The following is a 21,144-nucleotide window of genomic DNA, read 5'->3' on the forward strand; positions in this document are numbered from 1 at the left end:
GACTGTAAGAATTATGAAGATAACATTAATAAAGGGAAGAATAGGCAGAGAGCAGGTAAGCGCAAAAGAACTGGTGGCCTGAATGCATCTACTTTAATGCAAGGAGTATAGAGTGTAAGGCAGATGAACTTAGGGGTTGGATTGGTGCCTGGGAGTATGACATTATTGCCGTCACAGAGACTTGAAGGAAGGGTATGATGATTGGCAACTAAATGTTCCAGGATATAGATGCTTCAGACAGGACAGTGAGGGAAGTAAAAGTGGGGGTGGAGTTGCATTGCTGGTCAGGGATGATATCACGGCTGTGCTAAAGGAGGACACTGTGGCAGTCTTGGGTGGTGAGGCATTATGGGTGGAGATGAGAAATAAGAAAGGTGCAGTTACATTGTTGGGGCTGATTTACAGACCTCCCAACAGTGAGCGTGAGGTAGAAGAACAAATAGGTAAACAGATTATGAATAGGTATAGAGGCAATAGGGGAGTGGTGATGGGAGATTTTAATTTTCCCAACATTGACTGGGATACACTTAGCGTCAAAGGTCTAGATGGGGTAGAATGTGTACGAAGCATCCAGGAGAGTTTTCTAGAGCAGTATGTCAATAGTCTTACGAGGGAAGGGGCCATATTGGACCTGGTACTGGGGAACGAGCCAGGACAAGTGGTAGAAATTGTGGTGGGGGATTTCTTTGGGAACAGTGACCACAATTCTGTAAGTTTTAGAATACTCGTAGATAAAGAAGAGAGTGGTCCTCAGGGAAGAGTACTATACTGGGCCAAAGTCAATTATGTCAAAATTAGGCAGGAGCTGGGAAATGTGGATTGGACACAGCTATTTGAAGGGAAGTTCATATTTGAGATGTGGGAGGCTTTCAAAGATAGGTTAACGGTAGTGCAGGATAGGCATGTCCCGTTGAAGGCAAAGGATAGGAAGGGCAAGATTCGTGAACTGTGGATGACAGCAGAAATTGTACGACTAGCCAAGAGGAAAAGGCAGCACGGTGGCACAGTGGTTAGCACTGCTGCCTCACAGCGCCTGAGACCCGGGTTCAATTCCCGCCTCAGGCGACTGACTGTGTGGAGTTTGCACGTTCTCCCCGTGTCTGCGTGGGTTTCCTCCGGGTGCTCCGGTTTCCTCCCACAGTCCAAAAAGATGTGCAGGGTCAGGTGAATTGGCCATGCTAAATTGCCCGTAGTGTTAGGTAAGGGGTAAATGTAGGGGTATGGGTGGGTTTCGCTTCGGCGGGTCGGTGTGGACTTGTTGGGCCGAAGGGCCTGTTTCCATACTGTAATGTAATCTAATCTAAAAGAACAGTATGGGCCCTGGAGGAATATCGGAAGAGTAGGACAAGTCTTAAACAAGGAATCAAGCGGGCGGAAAGGGGTCATGAAATAGCTTTAGCAAGCAGAATTAAGGAGAATCCCAAAACATTTTATCCTTATGTAAGAAGCAAGCGGGTAACTAGAGAAAGGATTAGTCCACTAAAAGAAAATGAAGGAAGGCTGTGTGCCGAACCTGAGAGAATGGGTGAGATTCTGAATGATTACTTTGCATCAGTGTTCACTGAGGAGAGGAACATGATGAATCTTGAGATTAGAGATAGAAGTTTGATTAGTCTGGATCACATTGGCATAAGTAGGGAAGATGTGTTGGGTATGCTAGAGGTTATTAAGGTGGACAAATCCCCAGGACCGGATGGGATCCATCCCAGGTTGCTGAAGGAGGCGAGAGCGGAAATAGCTGGGGCCATGACAGATTTCTTTGTGGCATCCTTAAATACAGGTGACGTGCCGGAGAACTGGAGGGTAGCTTATGTTGTGCCCCTGTACAAGAAGGGTAGTAGGGATATTCTGGGTAACTTTAGACCAGTGGGCCTGACGTCAGTGGTGGGGAAGTTGCTGGAGAGGGTACTAAGAGATAGGATCTATTTATAGTTAGAAAAGAATGAGCTTATCAGTGATAGGCAACATGGTTTTGTGCAGGGGAGATTGTGCCTTACCAACTTAGTAGAGTTCTTTGAGAAAGTGACCAAGTTGTTAGATGAAAGAAGGCTGTTGAGGTCATATACATGGACTTTAGTAAAGTGTTTGATAAGGTTCCCCATTGTAGACTAATGGAGAAAGTGAAGTCACATGGTGTGCAGGGTGTTCTAGCTAGGTGGATAAAGAACTAGTTGAGCAACAGGAGACAGAGAATAGTAGTTGAAGGGAGTTTCTCGAAATGGAGAAAGGTGACCAGTGGTGTTCCACAAAGGTCAGTGTTGGGGGCCACTGTTGCTTGTAATATACATTAATGATCTAGAAGAGGGCACTGTTGGTATGATCAGCAAGTTTGCAGATGACAAAAAGATTAGTGGAGTAGCAGAAAGCATAAGGCACTGTCAGAGAATACAGGAGAATATAGATAGACTGGAGAGTTGGGCGGTAAAGTGGCAGATGGCTTTCAATCCAGACAAATGTGAGGTGATGCATTTTGGCAAGTCTAATTCTAGAGTGAATTATACAATGAACGGAAGAGCCTTGGGAAAAGTTGATGGGCAGAGAGATCTGGGAGTGCAGGTCCATTGTACCCTGAAGGTTGCTGCACAGTTGGATAGAGTAGTCAAGAATATGGTATGCTTGCCTTCATTGGAACGGGTATTGAGTATAAGAGCTGGAAAGTCATGTTAAAATTGTACAAGACATTGGTTCGTCTGCATTTAGAATATTGTGTAAGTTCTGGTCACCACATTACCCAAAGGATGTGGACGCTTTGGAGAGGGTGCAGAGAAGGTTTTACGAGGATGTTGCCTGGTATGGAAGGTGCTAGCTATGAAGAGAGGTTGAGTAGGTTAGGTTTATTTTCACTGGAAAAAAGGAGATTGAGGGGGGACCTGATTGAGGTTTACAAAATTATGAAGGATATAGACAGGGTGGATAGAGACGAGCTTTTTCCCAGGGTGAAGGATTCAATAACCAGAGGTCATGCTTTCAAGGTGAGATGTGGAAAGTTTAAGGGGGGATACACGCGGCAAATACTTCACACACAGGGTGGTGGGCATTTAGAACGCATTGCCAGCAGAGGTGGTAGAGGCAGGCACGGGAGATTCATTTAAGATGCATCTGGACAGATGCATGAGTAGGTGGGGAGCAGAGGGATACAAATGCTTAGGAATTGACCGACAGGTTTAGACAGTAGATTTGGATCGGCTCAGGCTTGAAGGGCTGAAGGGCCTGTTCCTGGGCTATAGTCAGTCCACAGGTGGACTGACCTGTGGAACCAATCTGAGGCCCATCTAACCTACACTATTCCATTCTTGCCCATATGCCTATCCAATGACCATTTAAATGCCCTTAAAGTTGGCGAGTCTACCACTGTTGCAGGGAGTGTTCCATGCCCCTACTACTCTGAGTAAAGAAACTACTTCTGACATCTGTCCTAAATCTATCACCCTTCATTTTAAAGCTCTGTCCCTTTGTGCTCACCATCACTATCCAAGGAAAAAGGCTGTCACTGTCCAACCTACCTAACCCTCCGATTATCTTATATGTCTCAATTAAGTCACCTCTCAACTGTCTTCTCTTGAATGAAAACAGCCTCAAGTCCCTCAGCCTTTCCTCATAAGACCCTCCCTCCATACCAGGCAACATCCTAGTAAATCTTCTCTGAACCCTTTCCAAAGCTTCCCTTCCCACATCCTTCCTATAATGTGGTGACAGAACTATACACAATACTCTAAATGTGGTCATACCAGAGTTTTGTACAGATGCAGCACGATCTCATAGTTCTGAAACTCAATCCCTTGACCAATACAAGCTAACACACTGTTTGCCTTCTTTACAACCCGATTGAGCTGGGTGGCAACTTTCAAGGATCTAGGTACTTGGACACCGAGATCTCTCTGCTCATCTACACTGCCAAGAATCTTACCCTTAGCCCAGTACTCTGCATTCCTGTTACTCCTTCCAAAGTGAATCACCTCATACTTTTCTGTATTAAACTCCATTTTCCAGCCTCAGGTGACTGACTGTGTGGAGTTTGCACATTCTCCCCGTGTCTGCGTGGGTTTCCTCCGGGTGCTCCGGTTTCCTCCCACAGTCCAAAAACGTGCAGGTTAGGTGAATTGGCCATGCTAAATTGCCCGTAGTGTTAGGGGTAGGGGAATGGGTCTGGGTGGGTTGCGCTTCGGCGGGTCGGTGTGGACTTGTTGGGCTGAAGGGCCTGTTTCCACACTGTAAGTAATCTAATCTAATCTAAATTTGCCACTTCCCAACCCAGCTCTTCACCACTATCCACAACTTTACCGATCTTAGTGTCATCTGCAAATTTACTAACCCAACCTTCTATGTCCTCATCCAAGTCATTTATAAAAATGACAAAGAACAATGGACCCAAAACAGACACTTGCGGTACCACACTAGTAACTAAACTCTAGGACGAATATTTCACATCAACCACTACCCTCTGTCTCCTTTCAGCTCACCAATTTCTGATCCAAACCACTAAATTCATTGGGTTTGATAATGGGTTTATGGGGATGTAAGTGGGGCACGAGAGTCTGGGGGATGCTCTTGAAGGTTGGTGTAGATTTGATGGACCAAATGGCCTTTATCTTTACTGTAGGGACTCTATGATTTTTGCATATAATGTAACAGCCAGAGCAAGCCATTCCAAAATTTGCTGCAGCAACTCAGCCAGGTACCTTCACCAGCATCCCCCAAACCCATGACCCCCATCTCCCATAAGGTCAAGGACAGCAGATGCAAGTTCCCCACAAAGCTACATATCATCCTGACTTGGAAACATAATCCCTTTCTTCAGTGTCATCAATGATTAAGTGCTGACGTGCAGCTCTCGAATCCAGTGAAGCCCAGTGTCTAAGGAAGAGACATGGCATGCATTCTCATTGAGGCAGTCCATGATGGAGCAGTTTGTAAGGAAATTTCAAAGCTCAATCTTTGAAAATGAAGAGGTGGAATGTCTCTTAAAGAAGAAGAGTTTTAATAAGATTTGATGACCCCCAATGTTGCTCATGTCTGAAATATTGTTGAAAAATTTGGGGATTTTGTCTTGACTACACTTGCAATTTTCTATATTTCATGAGACAGAACAGAGGAACAATGTTGTGCCAAACATGATGCCAAATTAAACTCCTCCCTTCTGCCTGCCCATTTCATGCATATTCATGTGATTATTTAAAAGTCTGTTAAAGGCCTCTATCATATCGATCTCCACCACCACCCATGGTGGCAGCACATTCCACATTCTTATCTCTCTGTGTAAAAAAACTTGCCCCTCACATCTGCTTTGAACTTTCGCCCTCTCACCTTAAATGCATGCCCTCTAGTTTCAGACATTTCAATTCTTGAAAAAAAGATTCTAACTGTCAACTCATCATTTTATCGATTTCTATCAAGTCTCCCCTCAGCCTCTGCTGCTCCAGAGAAAACAACCCAAACTTGTCTAGTTTCTTCTTATCGTTCATACCCTCTAATCCAGGCATCCTGCTAAACCTCTTCTGCATTCTTTTCAAAGACTCCACATCCTTCCTGCAATGTGGCGACGAGAATTGAACATACAGCTGCAACATGACATCCTGACTCGAGTACTCAATTCCCTGATCAATAAAGGCAAGTATGCCAAACGTCTTCTTTAACACCCTACCTACTTGTATGGCTATTTTCAGGGAGCTACTTAACCACTTGAGAAACTTCTACGCTGTCCATATTTGGCCCATACTAGTTCTGGATGTTCGAACTTAAGTTGTGTGTTTGCATTATATCGACTATGTATATAGTCAATTGTCCCACTGTTCTAACTTTGTAAAGTAGGGTTCATTTTGTTTATTTTGTCTGCCACAAAGTCTCAGAAGGATGGTGGCAAAGTGACTCAGCAGCTGACAGCAATGGGGTCTGAGATCAAGACTGTTCAGCTTTCTCTTTTCAGTGCTTGTAGCTGTATCATGAATGAGACAATATAGTGTTCAACACAAATCATCCTAGTCAACTGGAAAATTGACACTTTCTACTCAGAGATTTTCCAGCCTTCATTGAACAACATCAACTTGCATTTCTATGGCATCTTTAATATCGAAAACATCCCATCAAGCTTCACAGGGGTAATTATCACAGAGTCATTAAGGGAGATATTGGGACATGTGATCAAAAGCAAGTGAAGAGGGAGATTTTTAAGATAGTTTTCTGCTAAAATGGGAATAGTTTTTGGAAGGAATTCTTGAGGTGACGCCCCAGGCAAATGAAGACACAGCTGCCAATACTGCAGAAATTAAAATTTGGGATGCATAAAATTCAGGGTTCAGGGACACTGGAAAATGTGGGACTGCAAGAGGTTACTGAGATCGGGAGGGGTAAGACCATGGAAGAATGTGAAAGAAAGGATGAGAAATTAAAATGAGGTGTTGTCTTTTTGCAGCCAATGCAGGTCAGTGAACATGGAAACCTTGGCTTTCATGTGACTCAGGAGGTTTTCTCACACAGCCTGTTGAGAGCAGATGACAGCGCAGTACTTTGATGCAGATGCCAAAACCACCTGAATTAGATTTGTGGTAGATCATCAAAATTTGCCTTTTAAAATACTATGCGTGAGAATTTTGATGAAACAACATGGCCTCATGAACTCGTTTTAGGAAAAACACAATATAGACCACATCCTCCCTGTCACTCATTGAGGATGTTAGTGAAGGTCAGAGTCATGAAAATATTGAAACAAGGAACAGGCGTAAGTCATTCAGTAAGATCATAGCTGACCCTCCATCCCAATGTCATATTCTCATTTCCTCTCCATACCACTTGGTGCCATTTAACATACAAAAAAAATTATCCATCGCTTTCTTGAATACACTCAGTGACCCAGCCTCCACAGCACTCTGTGGAGTGAACTACATAGATTGACTGCCCTCTGAATGAAGAAATATTCCTCTGCTCAGTCTGATCTGCATACTGAGCCTTATCTGGACTCCTTTACCAGGAAAGCATCATCCCTGCATCTCAACCGTTATCATTTTAGACATTTCAATCAGATCCTCTCTCATTCTTACAAACTGTGGTGAACACAAGCCCAGTCGAACTAATCTGTCCTGATAGAACAGTCCTGCCATTCCTAATATCAGTCTTGTGAAGCGTCTCTGCACACCCCTTGGGCAAATCTCAGTTTTCTCATTATTGAAGAAGTGCGAAGTTCAAAAAACTTCCTTGAGAGAAGGAACCGCATCCTAACGTTGCAAAAGTATGCCTGGTACCTGAAACAGGGTTGCTAGACCTTCCATCTGTTGTAGCTGTAAATTAAGGTCTTTATCTGTTCAGCAGAGATGGGTGAACATTTATTTCTGGGATCAAGTCAAGATTTTTGGGGTAAAGATTTCTCTTTTCACAAACTATAAACATTTGGACATTGTTAATTGAGTTTCTTGTGGACATGTTGCTGTAGTTTGGATTGCTCACCCTTGTGCACTCTCACTCAAAGGTAAAAGCAAACTTAAAAATCACATAATAGGTTATAGTCCAATAGGTTTATTTGGAAGTACATGCTTTCGGAGCGCTGCTCCTTCGTCAGGTAGCTAGTCTGACACTAGCTACCGAACGAAGGAGCAGTGCTCCGAAAGCTAATATTTTCAATTAAACCTGTTGGACTATAATTTGCTATTATGTTATTTTTAACTTTGTCCACCCCAGTCCAATGCTGACACTCCACATCAAGGTAAAAGCAAGACAGATGGAGGAAATGGGAAGGCAAGAAGGAATGTTTTGAATATGGTTGGGGTTCAGCAGAATGTGCTATACTTGGACTGTGGCATTGAACTGGACCAACTATTAAACTATACCAACTGTACAATGGGGATGCTTGATGCCAACATTGCATGTTTGAGGTGGAAGGTTTCCAGAACTAACATCCTCTGAGGAATGCAAAGATGAATGCCTCATTGAAAAGGAAACAAACTGATATCAATTTGTGGGAAAAGTGTATCAACCACCATGGAGGCCACAATGCAGTCAGAAACTGATTGTATAAAGTTTGCTGAGAAGCAACAAAAGTGGAAGGAGAGCAGAACTCAAATAAACAAGCATCAGAACTAGTTTATTTTATTAATTTCGGAGATGTGGGTATCGTTGGCTGGGTCAGCATTTATTGCTGATCCCCAGTTGTCTTGAGAAGGTGGGATGTCTTCTTCAATTGCTGTAGTCTCTTTGATGGATATACACCAACAATGCTATTGGGGAGTTCTGGAAGTCTAACCCAATGACAGTGAAAGGACAGTGATGTATTTCCAAGTCATGGTGTTGAATGACTTCCAGGAGGATATGGTGCTGTTCCTTGTATATGCTATTCTTATTCTTCTCGACAGTGGTGGTGGTGGGTTTGGAAAGAGCTGCCAAAGGACCACCAGTGAACATATGACATCTTGTAAATGGTGCGTACTGCTGCTGTTGTGTATCAATGTGAAGCGAGTTAGTATTTCAGTAGATGGTATCAACTCACAGGCTGCTCTGCCCTGGATAGAGTTGACCACTTTAGTGTTATTGGAGCTGCACTCATCCAGGCAAGAGGGAAATATCTCATCATACTCTTCTTATAACACAGAGTAAACACCCCTGCTTAATTTAACCCAGTAACACAGAAAAGATTTATCTCATGCAGTAATCTGTGAAAGTTTGGGAGGCCAAGAACAATCCGAAAGGTCACGATTTAAAATAAAAATTAACAACTTTATTTCTTAAAATATAACAGAGATTAATTAAAGTAATTAAATAATTAAAGTAATTAGAGAATAAATAAAGTATAACAGAGAATGATTAACTCACAACTATTTACCACTCCTTTCTCTCTTTTACTTTCTCTTCTACAATACTAGTCTGATAAAACCCCTGATTAAGATTTACCAAAAATTCATATTTTGAAACCAGCCAGCTGTCAAATCTTTTCTTTGTATCTTCCTCTGTCTTCTTTTCTTCTTCTTAGTGAATTCTGTTTCACAAGTCATTGATGGATAAAGGTACCTTTAAGTGAGCTATTCTCCGGGCAGTCTGCGTGTGTTGGTGGCTTGGCAGTTCTCCCTCAAATGTTAAATTTTCCCCAGTCTTATACCCCAAAGCATCAGATGGTGTCATTGGCTTTTATTACTGTCAATATTCCAAAATCAAACTTGATTGGAGTTTGGTATTTTTCGGGATATAATTTAAACTGATTGGCCAAATTCAAATTTGTTTTTTTTTTGACTCCAGGCAACCAGCTACACTAGCTGCTGGATGAAAAGTTTACGTTGTATCTTGTTCAGAATACTTAGTGCTGTCAGGTAGTTCTGTGAGCTTTTAAGTTTCTTAAGGGTACAGTACCCCCCTGACACCTTCATAACACTCTTGATTTCCAGCTTCAAGATAGTGTACTGGGTTTGGGGAGTCAGATGATTTACTTGCTGCAGGTGTACTTGCCTCTGACTTGCTTCTGCAGCCACAGTATTCACATGACTAAACTAGTTCAGTTTTTCATCAATGGGAACCTCAGATAAAGGAAAAATCACTACAGTTCGAGAGGACCATAAAGCTGCTCGGGTTAACCTGAGAATCTACAAACCTCATGTGAGGGGCAAGGTTGAGAAATAATGATATGTTTGCAGTCACTTTAGCTAGTGTGAGAATTTAATCTGTGCTCTTTGCATCAGGTTACATTGTAAATCAGCTGGCCAGCCAACTGAATGAACAGTAACCTCCAGGACATCAATAGTACAAGATTCAGCAATGGTAATATCAGTGAATATCAAAGGGCAATAGTTAGTTTCTTCCTTGTTGGGTCATTGCCTGGCACAATGGTAATTGCTACTTGTCAGCCCAAGCCTGAATATCATCAATGTCTTCCTGAGTATTTGAGCAGACGTGAATGGTGCTGGACATTGTGTCTAATCAGTGAACAGCCCCTTTTGATGGTAGGAAGCTCACTGATAAAACAGGAGATGAATTACCTGAGGACACAAAGATCATGAAGTCAGTCAGACATCAACTGCATTTTGAGGGACAGTTGATGACAGCAGTCAGTACAAAAGAAATTCTCAGAAAATATCAGTGTCCATACTGTGATACTGAATGTAGTCATTGATGGAAGAATAATTTGATATCAATACAAAATGCTCATGCAATCGTTAGAAAAACTTATTTTTCGAACCAGTGCTCGTGACAATGCTTTCAACACCAACTTGTTCACATTGTGTAACACAATAATTTAAACTAGTCGAGATCTAAAGAGCTGAAGTTGATTATTCTTTGTGAAATACTTGACACCATCATCTGTATTGAGGTTCCTCACTTTACATTTATAAGTTACACACTGGGCTAACTTTTCACTTATTTCCTATGTTCTTACCTTTTCTCTTATTGTATTCTAACCTGATGAGATTATGGAGCCTTCAGTCTGGTTACCATTAGCCACTGGAGGACCTTTGACAGTGGCAGTCAGCGTTTTGGTCTGTTTTTCTGAATTTATGTAACATGAATGTCACTGGCAAAGCAGTTATTGTATTTTCTGCCTCCCTAATTAACAAGGAAAATGCAGTGGTGAGCCATTTTCTTGAGCTGCTGCAGACGATGTGGTATGTCCACTGTAATGGGAAGAAGAGAGTTCCAGGAATATGACCCACTTACCGAGAAGGAGTGGTGAAATATTTCTAAGTCAAGATGGTAGGCAGCTTGGACAGGAATTTACATATGCTGTCCTTGCCTTTTTGGCCAGTAGAGACCATGAGTTTGAAAGATGCTGTCAAGAGAGTCTGTGAGTTCTGCATTGCATCTTAAAATCGTCCATACTGCTGTCACTGCGCAATGGTAATGGTGCTAAGTGAACATTTAAAGAGTTAGTTTGGATGTCAGTAAATTGGCTGCTCATCTTGAATGATATTGAGCCTCTTGAATGCTATTATAGGTGCGTTCAACCAGATATCCTTCCGTGCAATACTTGGTTATTTGCCCTGATTCTTTGCAACCAGAACTCAGGAGTCAGAGTGCAAAGTGCCCAATGAATGGTTGGTTGAATGTAACAAAGTGGTGTCTATCTTGTTCCAGATCAAAGGAACAGCCAGTTCTTCATAACTTAAACGTCATCATCTCTAAAAACAGAAATTGGCAAAGGAACAAAAATAGGCCACAACTTTACTTTTGCAATTTGGAAAATGAAAATCTGTATTGATAATGATCTTTCATGGACCTTTAGATTGTAGAAATTCTGCAGAGGATTGGAAAGCTGCTAATGGAACACTTTTACTTCAAAAGGGAAGGAGAAGAAATACAGGGAACTACAGGTCAATTAGCTCTGAGTATAATTTCTATTACTGTCATTGGGAAAAATGTAGCTTCTATTATTAAGGATGCAACAGCAGAGCATCTGGAAATGCATACAATTAAGCAGAATCAGCATTGAGGGAAGTCATACCTAACAAGTTTACAAGAATTCTTTGAGGAGATAACAGACAGGAAAAATAAAGGAAAAGCAATGCGTATCATACATATGGACTTTTAGAAGACTCTTGATAAGGTACCACATGCGGGCTGTTTAATAAGAGAGAGTCCATGACATTAGAAGTGGTACATTAGGATGGAGGATTGGCTAATGAATTGAAGACAGAGAATTGGGATAATGGGGGCACTTTCAGGTTGGGAACCCATAATTTGTGGTGTACCTTCAGGATCAGTGCAATTATTTACAGCATTCAATCATGACTTGGATGTGGAAAGCAAATGAACTTTAACCAAGTTTGCAGGTAACACAAAAATACATGAGAAGGCAAGCAGTGAGAATGATGCAATGAGTCTTCAGAGGGATAGAGGCAGGTTAAGTGAGTGAGCAAAAACATGGCAGATAGAATATAATGTGGAGAAATATGATGATATGTATTTTGGCAGAAAGAATCGAAGAGCTGAATATGATTTAGATAGAAAGAGCCTGGTGAAAGCTCCAGAACAGAGACATGCACAGGTCCTCATCAATGAATCACAAAAAGCTAGCATCTAAGCTCAGCAGATAACAGGGAAGGCAAAGGGAATGCATATCTTTATTTCCAAGGGAACAGAGTATGAAAGTGAGGAGGTTTTGCTCAAACAGTACAACACTAGTCAAATCACAGCAGGAACACTGTGAACAGCTTTGGGCCACTTATTTATGGAAAGACATACTGGCATTGAGGGCAGATCAAAGAAGGTTCATGAGGCTGATACTAGGTATGGAGATAATGCCTTATGAGGAGAGACTGACGAGATTGCGCCTGTAATTGCTGGACTAAATAAGAATGAGAGGCAACCTTACTGAAACTTACATGATGCATAAGAAGTCTTGACAGAATAGATGCAGAAAGGTTGTTTTTCCTTGAGAGAAATGAGGATTAGGGGGTATACTCTAAGGAGAAAGGGTCACAAATTTAAGCCAGAGTTGAGGAGGAATTTCTTCTCTCAGCAAGTTGCAAATCTGTGGAATTCTTCATTGCACAAGGGCTTTTGATACTGTCACATTAAGTGTATTCAAGGCTGAAATAGACAGATTTTTAATGAGTAATAGAATCAAGGGTTATGGGGAAAAGTCAGGAAAGTCAAATTGAGGATTATCAGATTAGTTATGATCTCAGTGAAAAGTGCAATAGATTCGATGTACTGAATGACCATTTTTCTGCTGTGATATCTTATGATCTGATGGTCTGAGAGATCATTTCGAGAAAACAAGGTCAGTTTTCTTTTGTCAGCATGATGGATTAAGAAGTCACTCTAGGCATTTTCTTCTATTCGCCCAGTTGAATTACTTCTGCTGACCTGCACGCCTCAAAAAATACAAATGGGATTTGAATTAACTGAAGCAAATAATGAATGAATCATTCGGTTATACACAGCATGATGTACAAATACCACTGAATAAGTTCCAATTCGAATGCATTCCATGAGTTTCATATCATCAGTCAGAAACCTGTGGTGGCTACCTCACATCAGATTTTTTTTTGCTGTTTTACACCTTCAACTCTACCAATCTAAGTGTCCATCTTCCTTTCCAACCCTCGTTCTGTGATGAACATCACTATCAAGGTTAAAGGATTAGGTGCAAAGACAATGTAAATCGTCAAGCAACAACAAAGCTAAGCTTGTATTTTAAAATTGAAATGTTATGAAAACACCATTACATGCAGGTCAATAATCTGCTCTCATTTACACAATTTTATCTTTGTGAAATGATCTTCTGATGAAAGAGTGTTTAATGAAAGTGATGATAAATCCCATGAAATCCTGCTGTTCTCGTTCACTGTGAGCTGACTTTCTTGTGTTAAAACAATTTGACTACGAAGATGAAAGTGCTGGCATCAAAGAATTTTTGATTTCTGTTTCATACTGTTCTCTCAGCTTCAAATGATATTCTTCAAATTAGAGTAACTCAAAGACTGATGCAATACCAGAATATAATTGGGAAAATTACTTTCAATGGCCATAAAATGAAAAGTCATTAAAGGAAGAAGATGATTGTCTCTTCTCTGCAGATTCTCATATTGAATTTGTACACATTTTCGTCTCTTGACTGAAGTCTCATTTTTGCTGATTTGTGATAAATCACTACTTGTACAGTGGAGGCTAAATTTTGCTATTTACACAAGCTCATCTGTAGGTTATTTACTTCTCAAATTCATACAGTTCAGTCATGTCTTTGTTGCCTTTATTGCAGCAGAGATGAAGATGACCTATTGCAAAAGTACAGGGTGTTGAGAATGCACCCCCAATACTGTGTGTGGATTTGTTACCCTACCTTAAGTTAAGGGAGATAGTTAGAAGGAGAGGAGACTCACTCAGCTAGTTCCTGGAATGAAGGGGTTTTATTATAAGCCAGGATTGAAGAGATTGAGTCTATACTTACTGGACTTAACAGAAGAAGAGGTGATCCTGTTGAAACATGTAAGGTTCTGAAGGGGAATGAAAGCAAAATACTGCAGATGCTGGAGATCTGAAACAAAAAACAGAAAGTGCTGTGAAAAGTGAGTCGGTCGTGCATCAACTGTGGAGAGAGAAACTAACTGCAAATAAGTCACTGGACTCAAAATGTCAACTTGTTGTTCTCTCCACAAATGCTTAGTGTGTCCAGCAAAATTCTGAGTGGTTACATTAACTATACAGTAAATCCTCTATATCTGTGAAATCACGAATCACAAATTCACCTATCCATGCCAAAAAATAAATAACAACAAAAATCAATAACCAAAGGCAAAAATTCCATATCCAAAATATTTTTAACCATTTTAACGAGCTCCACACTCGTGAATGTCAACTTGTGGCAGTTGTCAGCAATGGAACCCTCAAGGACATGGAAGAATGACTGGACATCCTCACACCCTGCTTCCTGTAAAGTCTCCATTCCATTCTTCCAGTTTGACGACCTCTGTCATACCATTCATTGTGGACCAGGCCAGACCCCCTTAAAAATGTTTCAAGAAGGTAACCTAGACCCTAATTTTTTTTTACTTTAAAAGCAGAACATCAATTGAAAATTCCAGGTGTGATGCAGCTGGTCAAACAACTCCGCTTTAGGTAAAACAGAATTTATTTAAACACTACAAAATAAAACAGAATTTAGAATAGCAATGTTTGAGAAGATCTGTAGCTCAGGTTGATGATAAGTATGTAAGTCAGCTCGCTGAGCTTGAAGATTTGTAGTCAGATTTTTCATCACCAAACTAGATAATATCATCAGTGAGAGTCTCTGGTGAAGCGCTGGTGGTATGTCCAGCCTCTCTCTTTATAGGTCTTGGTTTCTTAACGTGGGTAATGTCATTTCTGGTTCTTTTTTTTATCAAGGGAAAGTAGATGGGATCTAAATCGATGTGCTTATTGATGGAGTTCTCATTAGAATGCCATTCCTCCAAGAATACTCATGCATATCTTTGTTGCGCCTGACCTAGGATGTGTGTGTTGTCCCAGTCAAAGTGGTGTCCTTTTTTGTCTGTATATATGGAAACTAGTGGTGGTGTCTTGTGGCCAGTTGTAAAAATCACTACATCGGACAAACTAGCAGGAAACTTGCCACCAGGATACATGAACACCATCTAGCCACAAAAAGACACAACTTACTATCACTAGTTTCCGTTCACACAGACAAAGAAAGACATCACTTTGACTGGGACAACACACACATCCTCAGAGAGGCGCAACAAAGACATGCATGAGAATTCTTAGAGGCATGGTATTCTAACGAGGCATGGCATTCCATCAATAAACACATTTATTTAGATCCCATCCCATCTTCAACCCTATTATCACCTATTGAGCTTTTCTGAAACCAAAAGATTTGATCTGGACAGGTAAATTCTCCACATTTGGATCACAATAAAGCGATGGTGTTAGGGAATAGATGAAACTGCTTAACTAGGTGGAGGTGGATACTGCAGATGCTGGAGATTACTGACAAGATTAGAATGGTGCTGTAAAAAGCCCTTCACGAAACATTGATTTTCCTGCTCCTTGGATGCTGCCTGACCTACTGTGCTTTTCCAGCATCACTCCAATCTTGAAACTGCTCAACTGTATGTCTAAAGATCTTTCAAAATGTATTAAAAATCTTTTGCTGTCTTGGCTTGTTTTATTTCATTCACTTTCGTGTAATACACTAATGTTTTATGAGAGTCACAGGGCTGTATAGCACAGAAACAGATCCTTTGGTCCAACTTGTCCATGTTGACCAGAAATCCAAAATTTATCTAGTCCCATTTGCCAGCATTTGGCCCATATCCCTCTAAATCCTTTCTATTCATGTACCCATTCAGATGCCCTTTTAATTGCAGCAACCTCGACCACTTCTCTGGCAGCTTATTCCATACATACACCACCCTCTCCATACAAAGGGTACCCCTTAGGTTCCTTTAAACTTTTTCCCCTCTCACCTTAAACCAATGACCTCTAGTTTTAGACACCTCCACCCTGGGGAAAAGACTTTCACTATTCACCCTATCAAACCCTTCATAATGCTATAAACTTCTAAAAAAGCCATCTAATGTCTCTGCAATCTCAGTACAAACACAATGGGCCAAAGGGTCTCCTTCTGCATGGGAGTGATGCTGGAATGCTGACAAAGGAGGGAAAATACATGATTTCTGCGCTGCAGTGCCCACAGCTGAGCACAGTACCATCAGACTTTTCCATCTGGTAATGAAAGTTGGGGTCTAATGTCAAGACCTTGAATGTTTTGACAATCAAGAAGAAATCAGAACACATGAAAAAAAAACGCCCAGCAGCTAATCAACACCCCCTGATAACACCTCAGCTCGATGTCATTCCCTGTCAATTCTGCTAATAGGCTAAGCAGAAGAAGTGGCTGGTATTGCGCCCAGAATGCTGAAAAGTGCCCAGCATTTGGTGAAACAGTGACCCCAGTTGTAAGATTGCATAATGTAGTATTTAAGTAGGCAAGGGTGTGGAGTGCGGGTGAGGATGACTGGGCTGATAATGTGGTAGATCATTAGCTTGTGTTGAGAGACTCACAGTGAATGAGTTGAAAGAGATTGGCATGTAGGCAGAAACAATGAAAGATGAGTGTTGATACCAGTGTAAAGGAAAGGCGAAATTGACGCCATACATGATAGATCTCAGAACCTTGGCAGATTTAATGTTGGAGCTTGATTTGAACTCTGTGATGGGTTAAATTTCCATCTGGCATGTCAGGACAATGCAAAGCAGAAATCAACAAACCAAACAGAATAAAACAGAACCACGATTGCTGGAATTCTGAAACTATTTCTGAAGAAATTGCAGGAGAAACTCAGAAGATCATTTTTAAAGAAAATCTGAGGCCTTTGCTTTGTAAATGATCACATTGTTAAATTATAAAAAATGTCCAAGCCAGATTTCATTCTGTAAACCAGTAGTAATATCAACTTGGATGATAACAAAGTTTCAAACTAGGAGGCACAAATTTAAAAGTAGGGGTCTGGCCGATGAGGAACTTCTTCTCTCAGAGGATCATTAATCATTGGAATTCTTTTCCTCAGAGAGACTGAGTCAGGTTGATTTTTGATCAATAACGTAGTTTGGGTTATACGGTCAGGCAGCAAAGTGAAAGGAAGGGATTTTCCTTTATTTGTAAATATGAAAAAGCTATGTGCCATCATCCATTAGAGATTTTGGTTGTGTCAATTTGTGCACTCTTACCCTCTCTTAAGAAAGCAGTTTAGATTGGCATTTGGAACTAAACAAGTATACAGTTTGCAGGAAGCTACTTGATGGTCTAAATGAGAAGTGAAAGGAGAGGTGGCAGTTGATGGCTTCCTGTTGAATGCATTTCAACGTTCAGCTATTTGATAAATTAAGGTTGTTTTGTTCATAATCAACCCTGTAGTTAGATATCCCAACATTAAATGAGTTTTGTATGCTCAATGTTATGCGTTTAACAATAAACAAATCTGCAACAGAGGAAAACTACACAGCAAGATCGAAGGCAACATTTCTTTATGAGTGCAACAGTTTCTTCAGTTCTCTCAAAGTACAATTCAGTGCTTTTCCTACAGAGTAAGCACCTGCAGGTTGCTCTTCCAGATAACGCATTCATTTTAGCCAGAGAAGCTTTTCTAGTATTATTCATGTCAGTTTTTTGCTGATCTATAAATAACCTCTCTTTTGAACTCCAGTGTTTATGCTGCAAACATTTTTGCTAACATGGAGAAAATACACAGTGGGATAAAATAACCAGGTTATTGAAGCGAAGTCTGAGTGAAGAGCTGATTTACCACAAGCTGTTCGGAAAATCCACTGGCAATATTAAAATTATGATAAAAGCCTTTCAGTAATTTTAACAAATAATAATTTGTCTCAGATTGTGAGCAATGGTAACTGAGCTGCATTTTTTGCTGTGATGCCTCCATCTTCAATGACTGCAATGCCAGCTGACAGGACATCAACAATAAACTACAAAGTCTTAAAAAACAGATTCATGTGGTGTGTGTTACTAACAAGGCTACCATTAGTAGTCCATTCCTTGATAACTTGAGGATTGGAGTCACAAACTAGTTCCAGGTGGGAGGGGTGGCAGGTTAGCATTTTTAAAAATCAGTGAGCCAAATGGACTTTGACAGTGTACTTGCAGCTTTCAGAATGATCAGTTGAAATGAATCCAATTTCACTTGCTCAGAACAGAAACTCACTGATCTGAGTTAAAATCATACAACACCAGGTTCTTGTCCAACAAGTTTATTTGGAAGCATTAGCTTTCGGAGCGCTGCTCCTTCCTCAGGTGGTTTTGGGTATAAGAACAGCACTCCTAAAGCTAGAGCTTCCAAATAAACCTGTTGGACTATAACATGGTGTTGTGAAATTTTTAACTTTTAACACCGGCTCCTCCAAATCATCACTGCTCGGAGTTCATATGATCATGCCAATATACAGGGGAACCTCGATTTTCCGAACGAGATGGGTGGGCACTATTTCGGTTGGATAATCAATTATTCGGTTAATCGATTAAATGTCTTTCCTCTGGGACTCTGAGTTTTTAAAGTCTGCTCCCCGTTCAGGAGACTGCAGAAGCACACAGCGCGCAAGCCCCCCCCCAACCCCAAAAGTGCCCCTGTCCAACACCTCCCCCTGCCTGCCCCTCAACCCCATCCAACACCGTCTCTAACCATCCAACACCTCCCCCCGCCCCTGTGCACCCCCCACCCCCTCTCCAGGGCAGCTGGACTGGACATCAACATTGGGGGTTTAGGGTACACCCCTTTGTATAAATCCAGGGAAAGTGTGGGGAGAGAGAGAGGGCGGGAGGTCAATCATTTGGAGACGGTGCCTATTTAATCACTGTAAACAAAAGAGACGATCACTGTTGGAAACACATCTTTGATGTAATGTTTCTATTGGGACCTCGCGACCTCCTTCGGATCATCCGAATTTCGGATAATTGGTATTCAGATAATCGAGGTTCCTCTGTAATCTTCTAATTGGCTGGAAGAGATGCCTCAAAGATAACAATGCAAAAAAAAACCAGTCACGACCTCAAGACACCAAAAGTGGATGAAGTAACTTTGAAGTGCATTTGCCACAGTGATGTCAGAGATGCAGTAACAAAGTCTGTGCACAGCAGGATACCACAAACAGCAATGACAAAACAATCAGACAATGTATTTTTCAATTCTGTTGGTTGAAAGTGGAATAGTGACCAGGATGGGAGGAATACCCCTGCTTATCCACCAAATAGTTATAGTGGGACCTTTTACATCCATGCAACATCTGAAATATGGGTGTTTCACCAGTGCAGTACAGCAGCCTACCATGATTCCATTACCAAATAATGCGGCTTCTATTAACTTTACTTTGACAATCGTCAAAAGGAAAAGGTTCAACATCATATTCTTAATTCTGAAATGCCAAAGACGAGGTCATAAGAATTAGGAGCAGCAGTGGGTCTTTTGGCCTTCTGAGCTTCTGTCATTTGAAAAGAATATGGCTGATCTCACAGTTGCTGTTAATTCATCTTACTGCCCACCTTAATTCCCTCATCAATCAAAAATCTGCAGAACCCTGCAATGAATATACACAATGACCTGATTTCCAATGCTATCTGCAGAGGAGAGTTCCAAAAACTAATGATTCTCTGAGAGAAAAACATTTCTCCTCATCTCAGTCTCAAATGGGCAACTCTTAGTTTTTAAGTAGTGTCGCCTCATTATCGAACTTTGAAAAGTACACAAAGGTTCCAGGCCCTTGGCCCCCCATGTCTGTGCCGATCATGATGTTATTCTAAAGCAATCTCATCTGCCTGCTTCTGGTCCCTCCCCCTCTATTATCTGCCTATTCATATGTCTGCCTAAATGCTTCATAAGCTTTGCTATTTGGACTTGCAGATAAGGAACAACTTTCTTTCAGAATCTACTCTGTCAAGTGTCCGCAATATCTTATATAATGGAACTTGTTAATACGTGACCCTGTGTTGGCATTGTTAGATGGTTAGTTCACAGGAGGTTGTATGTTTTTAACATGAGGTTGGGGCATGGTGTTTTTGAACAGAGATTTCCGCAGAGTTCCTATATCGTTCCAGGGGGGAGTGCTGCGCACGACCACAGCTGGATCAAGCTTTAAGATTTCAATATCAGGGAGTTGAAAAGGAGACAGCATAAGATTGTCAGAAATACATTCCCAAGAGAAAATGAGTAAAATAGCCGCTTCTACAAAAAGGCTTAGACATATTTCATCTCTCATTTTATTTGTAATTGCTGACTTGGACAATTCATTTTCCATTTGATGTAGCAACCTTTTTATCTTCTCATTATCTCTACCCCCATTTGTGCTTCAATAGAAACAGAAATCAGGAAAAATACCCAGTCAGTAATTTTCGTACCACTCATTTGGGGAAGTGACGGCCTAGTGGTATTATCACTAAACAGTGTGGAGACCCAGGTTCTGCCCTCGGGACCTATGTTCAAATCACGCCATGGTGGATGGTGGAATTTGAATTCACTGACAGTCTGGAATTCAGAACCTTATGGTGATGATGCACCAGTTGTCATCAAGACTTGAACTGGTTTATTCTCCATGTAACTTTAGACCCACAATAATGTGGCTGACTTTTAACAGTTCGGGATGGGTAATAAATGCTGGCTTGCCAGTGATGCCATCATTCCTTAAAGATGAATTTTCAATAAGCAGAGTTAACATTTTGGGTCTGGTGACTCTTCATCGTGAGTTGTGATGCTGTCAGACCTGCTGAGATTTGCCAGCAAGTTGTATTTTTGTTTCAGATCTCCAGTTCCCACAATTCTCTGTTTTATATTAAAACGTTTTCTCTGATTAAGCAAAGAAGGGTCTTATAATTAAACACTGGCTCTCACAATCTCAAGATATTCTGAGAACATAGCCACTTTTGTTCGCATGTTTATGGAAGAATAAAGTTGCTACTTTTGGTGACAGTCCTGTTACTTCAGGAGGATGCATCTATTGTGAAAATCAATGTTTAGGGCAGCCTCCCTCAGAATATCAGCACACTCCTACAAATGTCAAAGTACTGTTTTCTGTGACCTTAAAGTGGTATAATCACAGATTATCAAATACACGTAAAGCTACACCACAGGACTTTGTGTAAGGGCCTCAGATTTTACCTATTTGGATCACTGACTTCGATGAGGGGAGCAAAAGGCATGGTAACTAAATTTGCAGAGGATGCAAAGATTA

At 41.0% G+C, this 21,144-nt stretch overlaps 1 protein-coding gene across 1 annotated transcript in view; it reads left to right on the plus strand.

Annotated features, from left to right (window-relative positions):
- Nucleotides 1–21,144, plus strand: part of LOC122543017 (GDNF family receptor alpha-2-like) — a 318,753-nt gene that overhangs the window by 255,443 nt on the left and 42,166 nt on the right. The window lies entirely within an intron of this gene.

The sequence above is a fragment of the Chiloscyllium plagiosum genome, unplaced genomic scaffold (genome assembly GCF_037043375.1).
Source record: "Chiloscyllium plagiosum isolate Xiang-an unplaced genomic scaffold, Cpla_swu_hap1 HiC_scaffold_48, whole genome shotgun sequence".
Classification (NCBI taxonomy): domain Eukaryota; kingdom Metazoa; phylum Chordata; class Chondrichthyes; order Orectolobiformes; family Hemiscylliidae; genus Chiloscyllium; species Chiloscyllium plagiosum.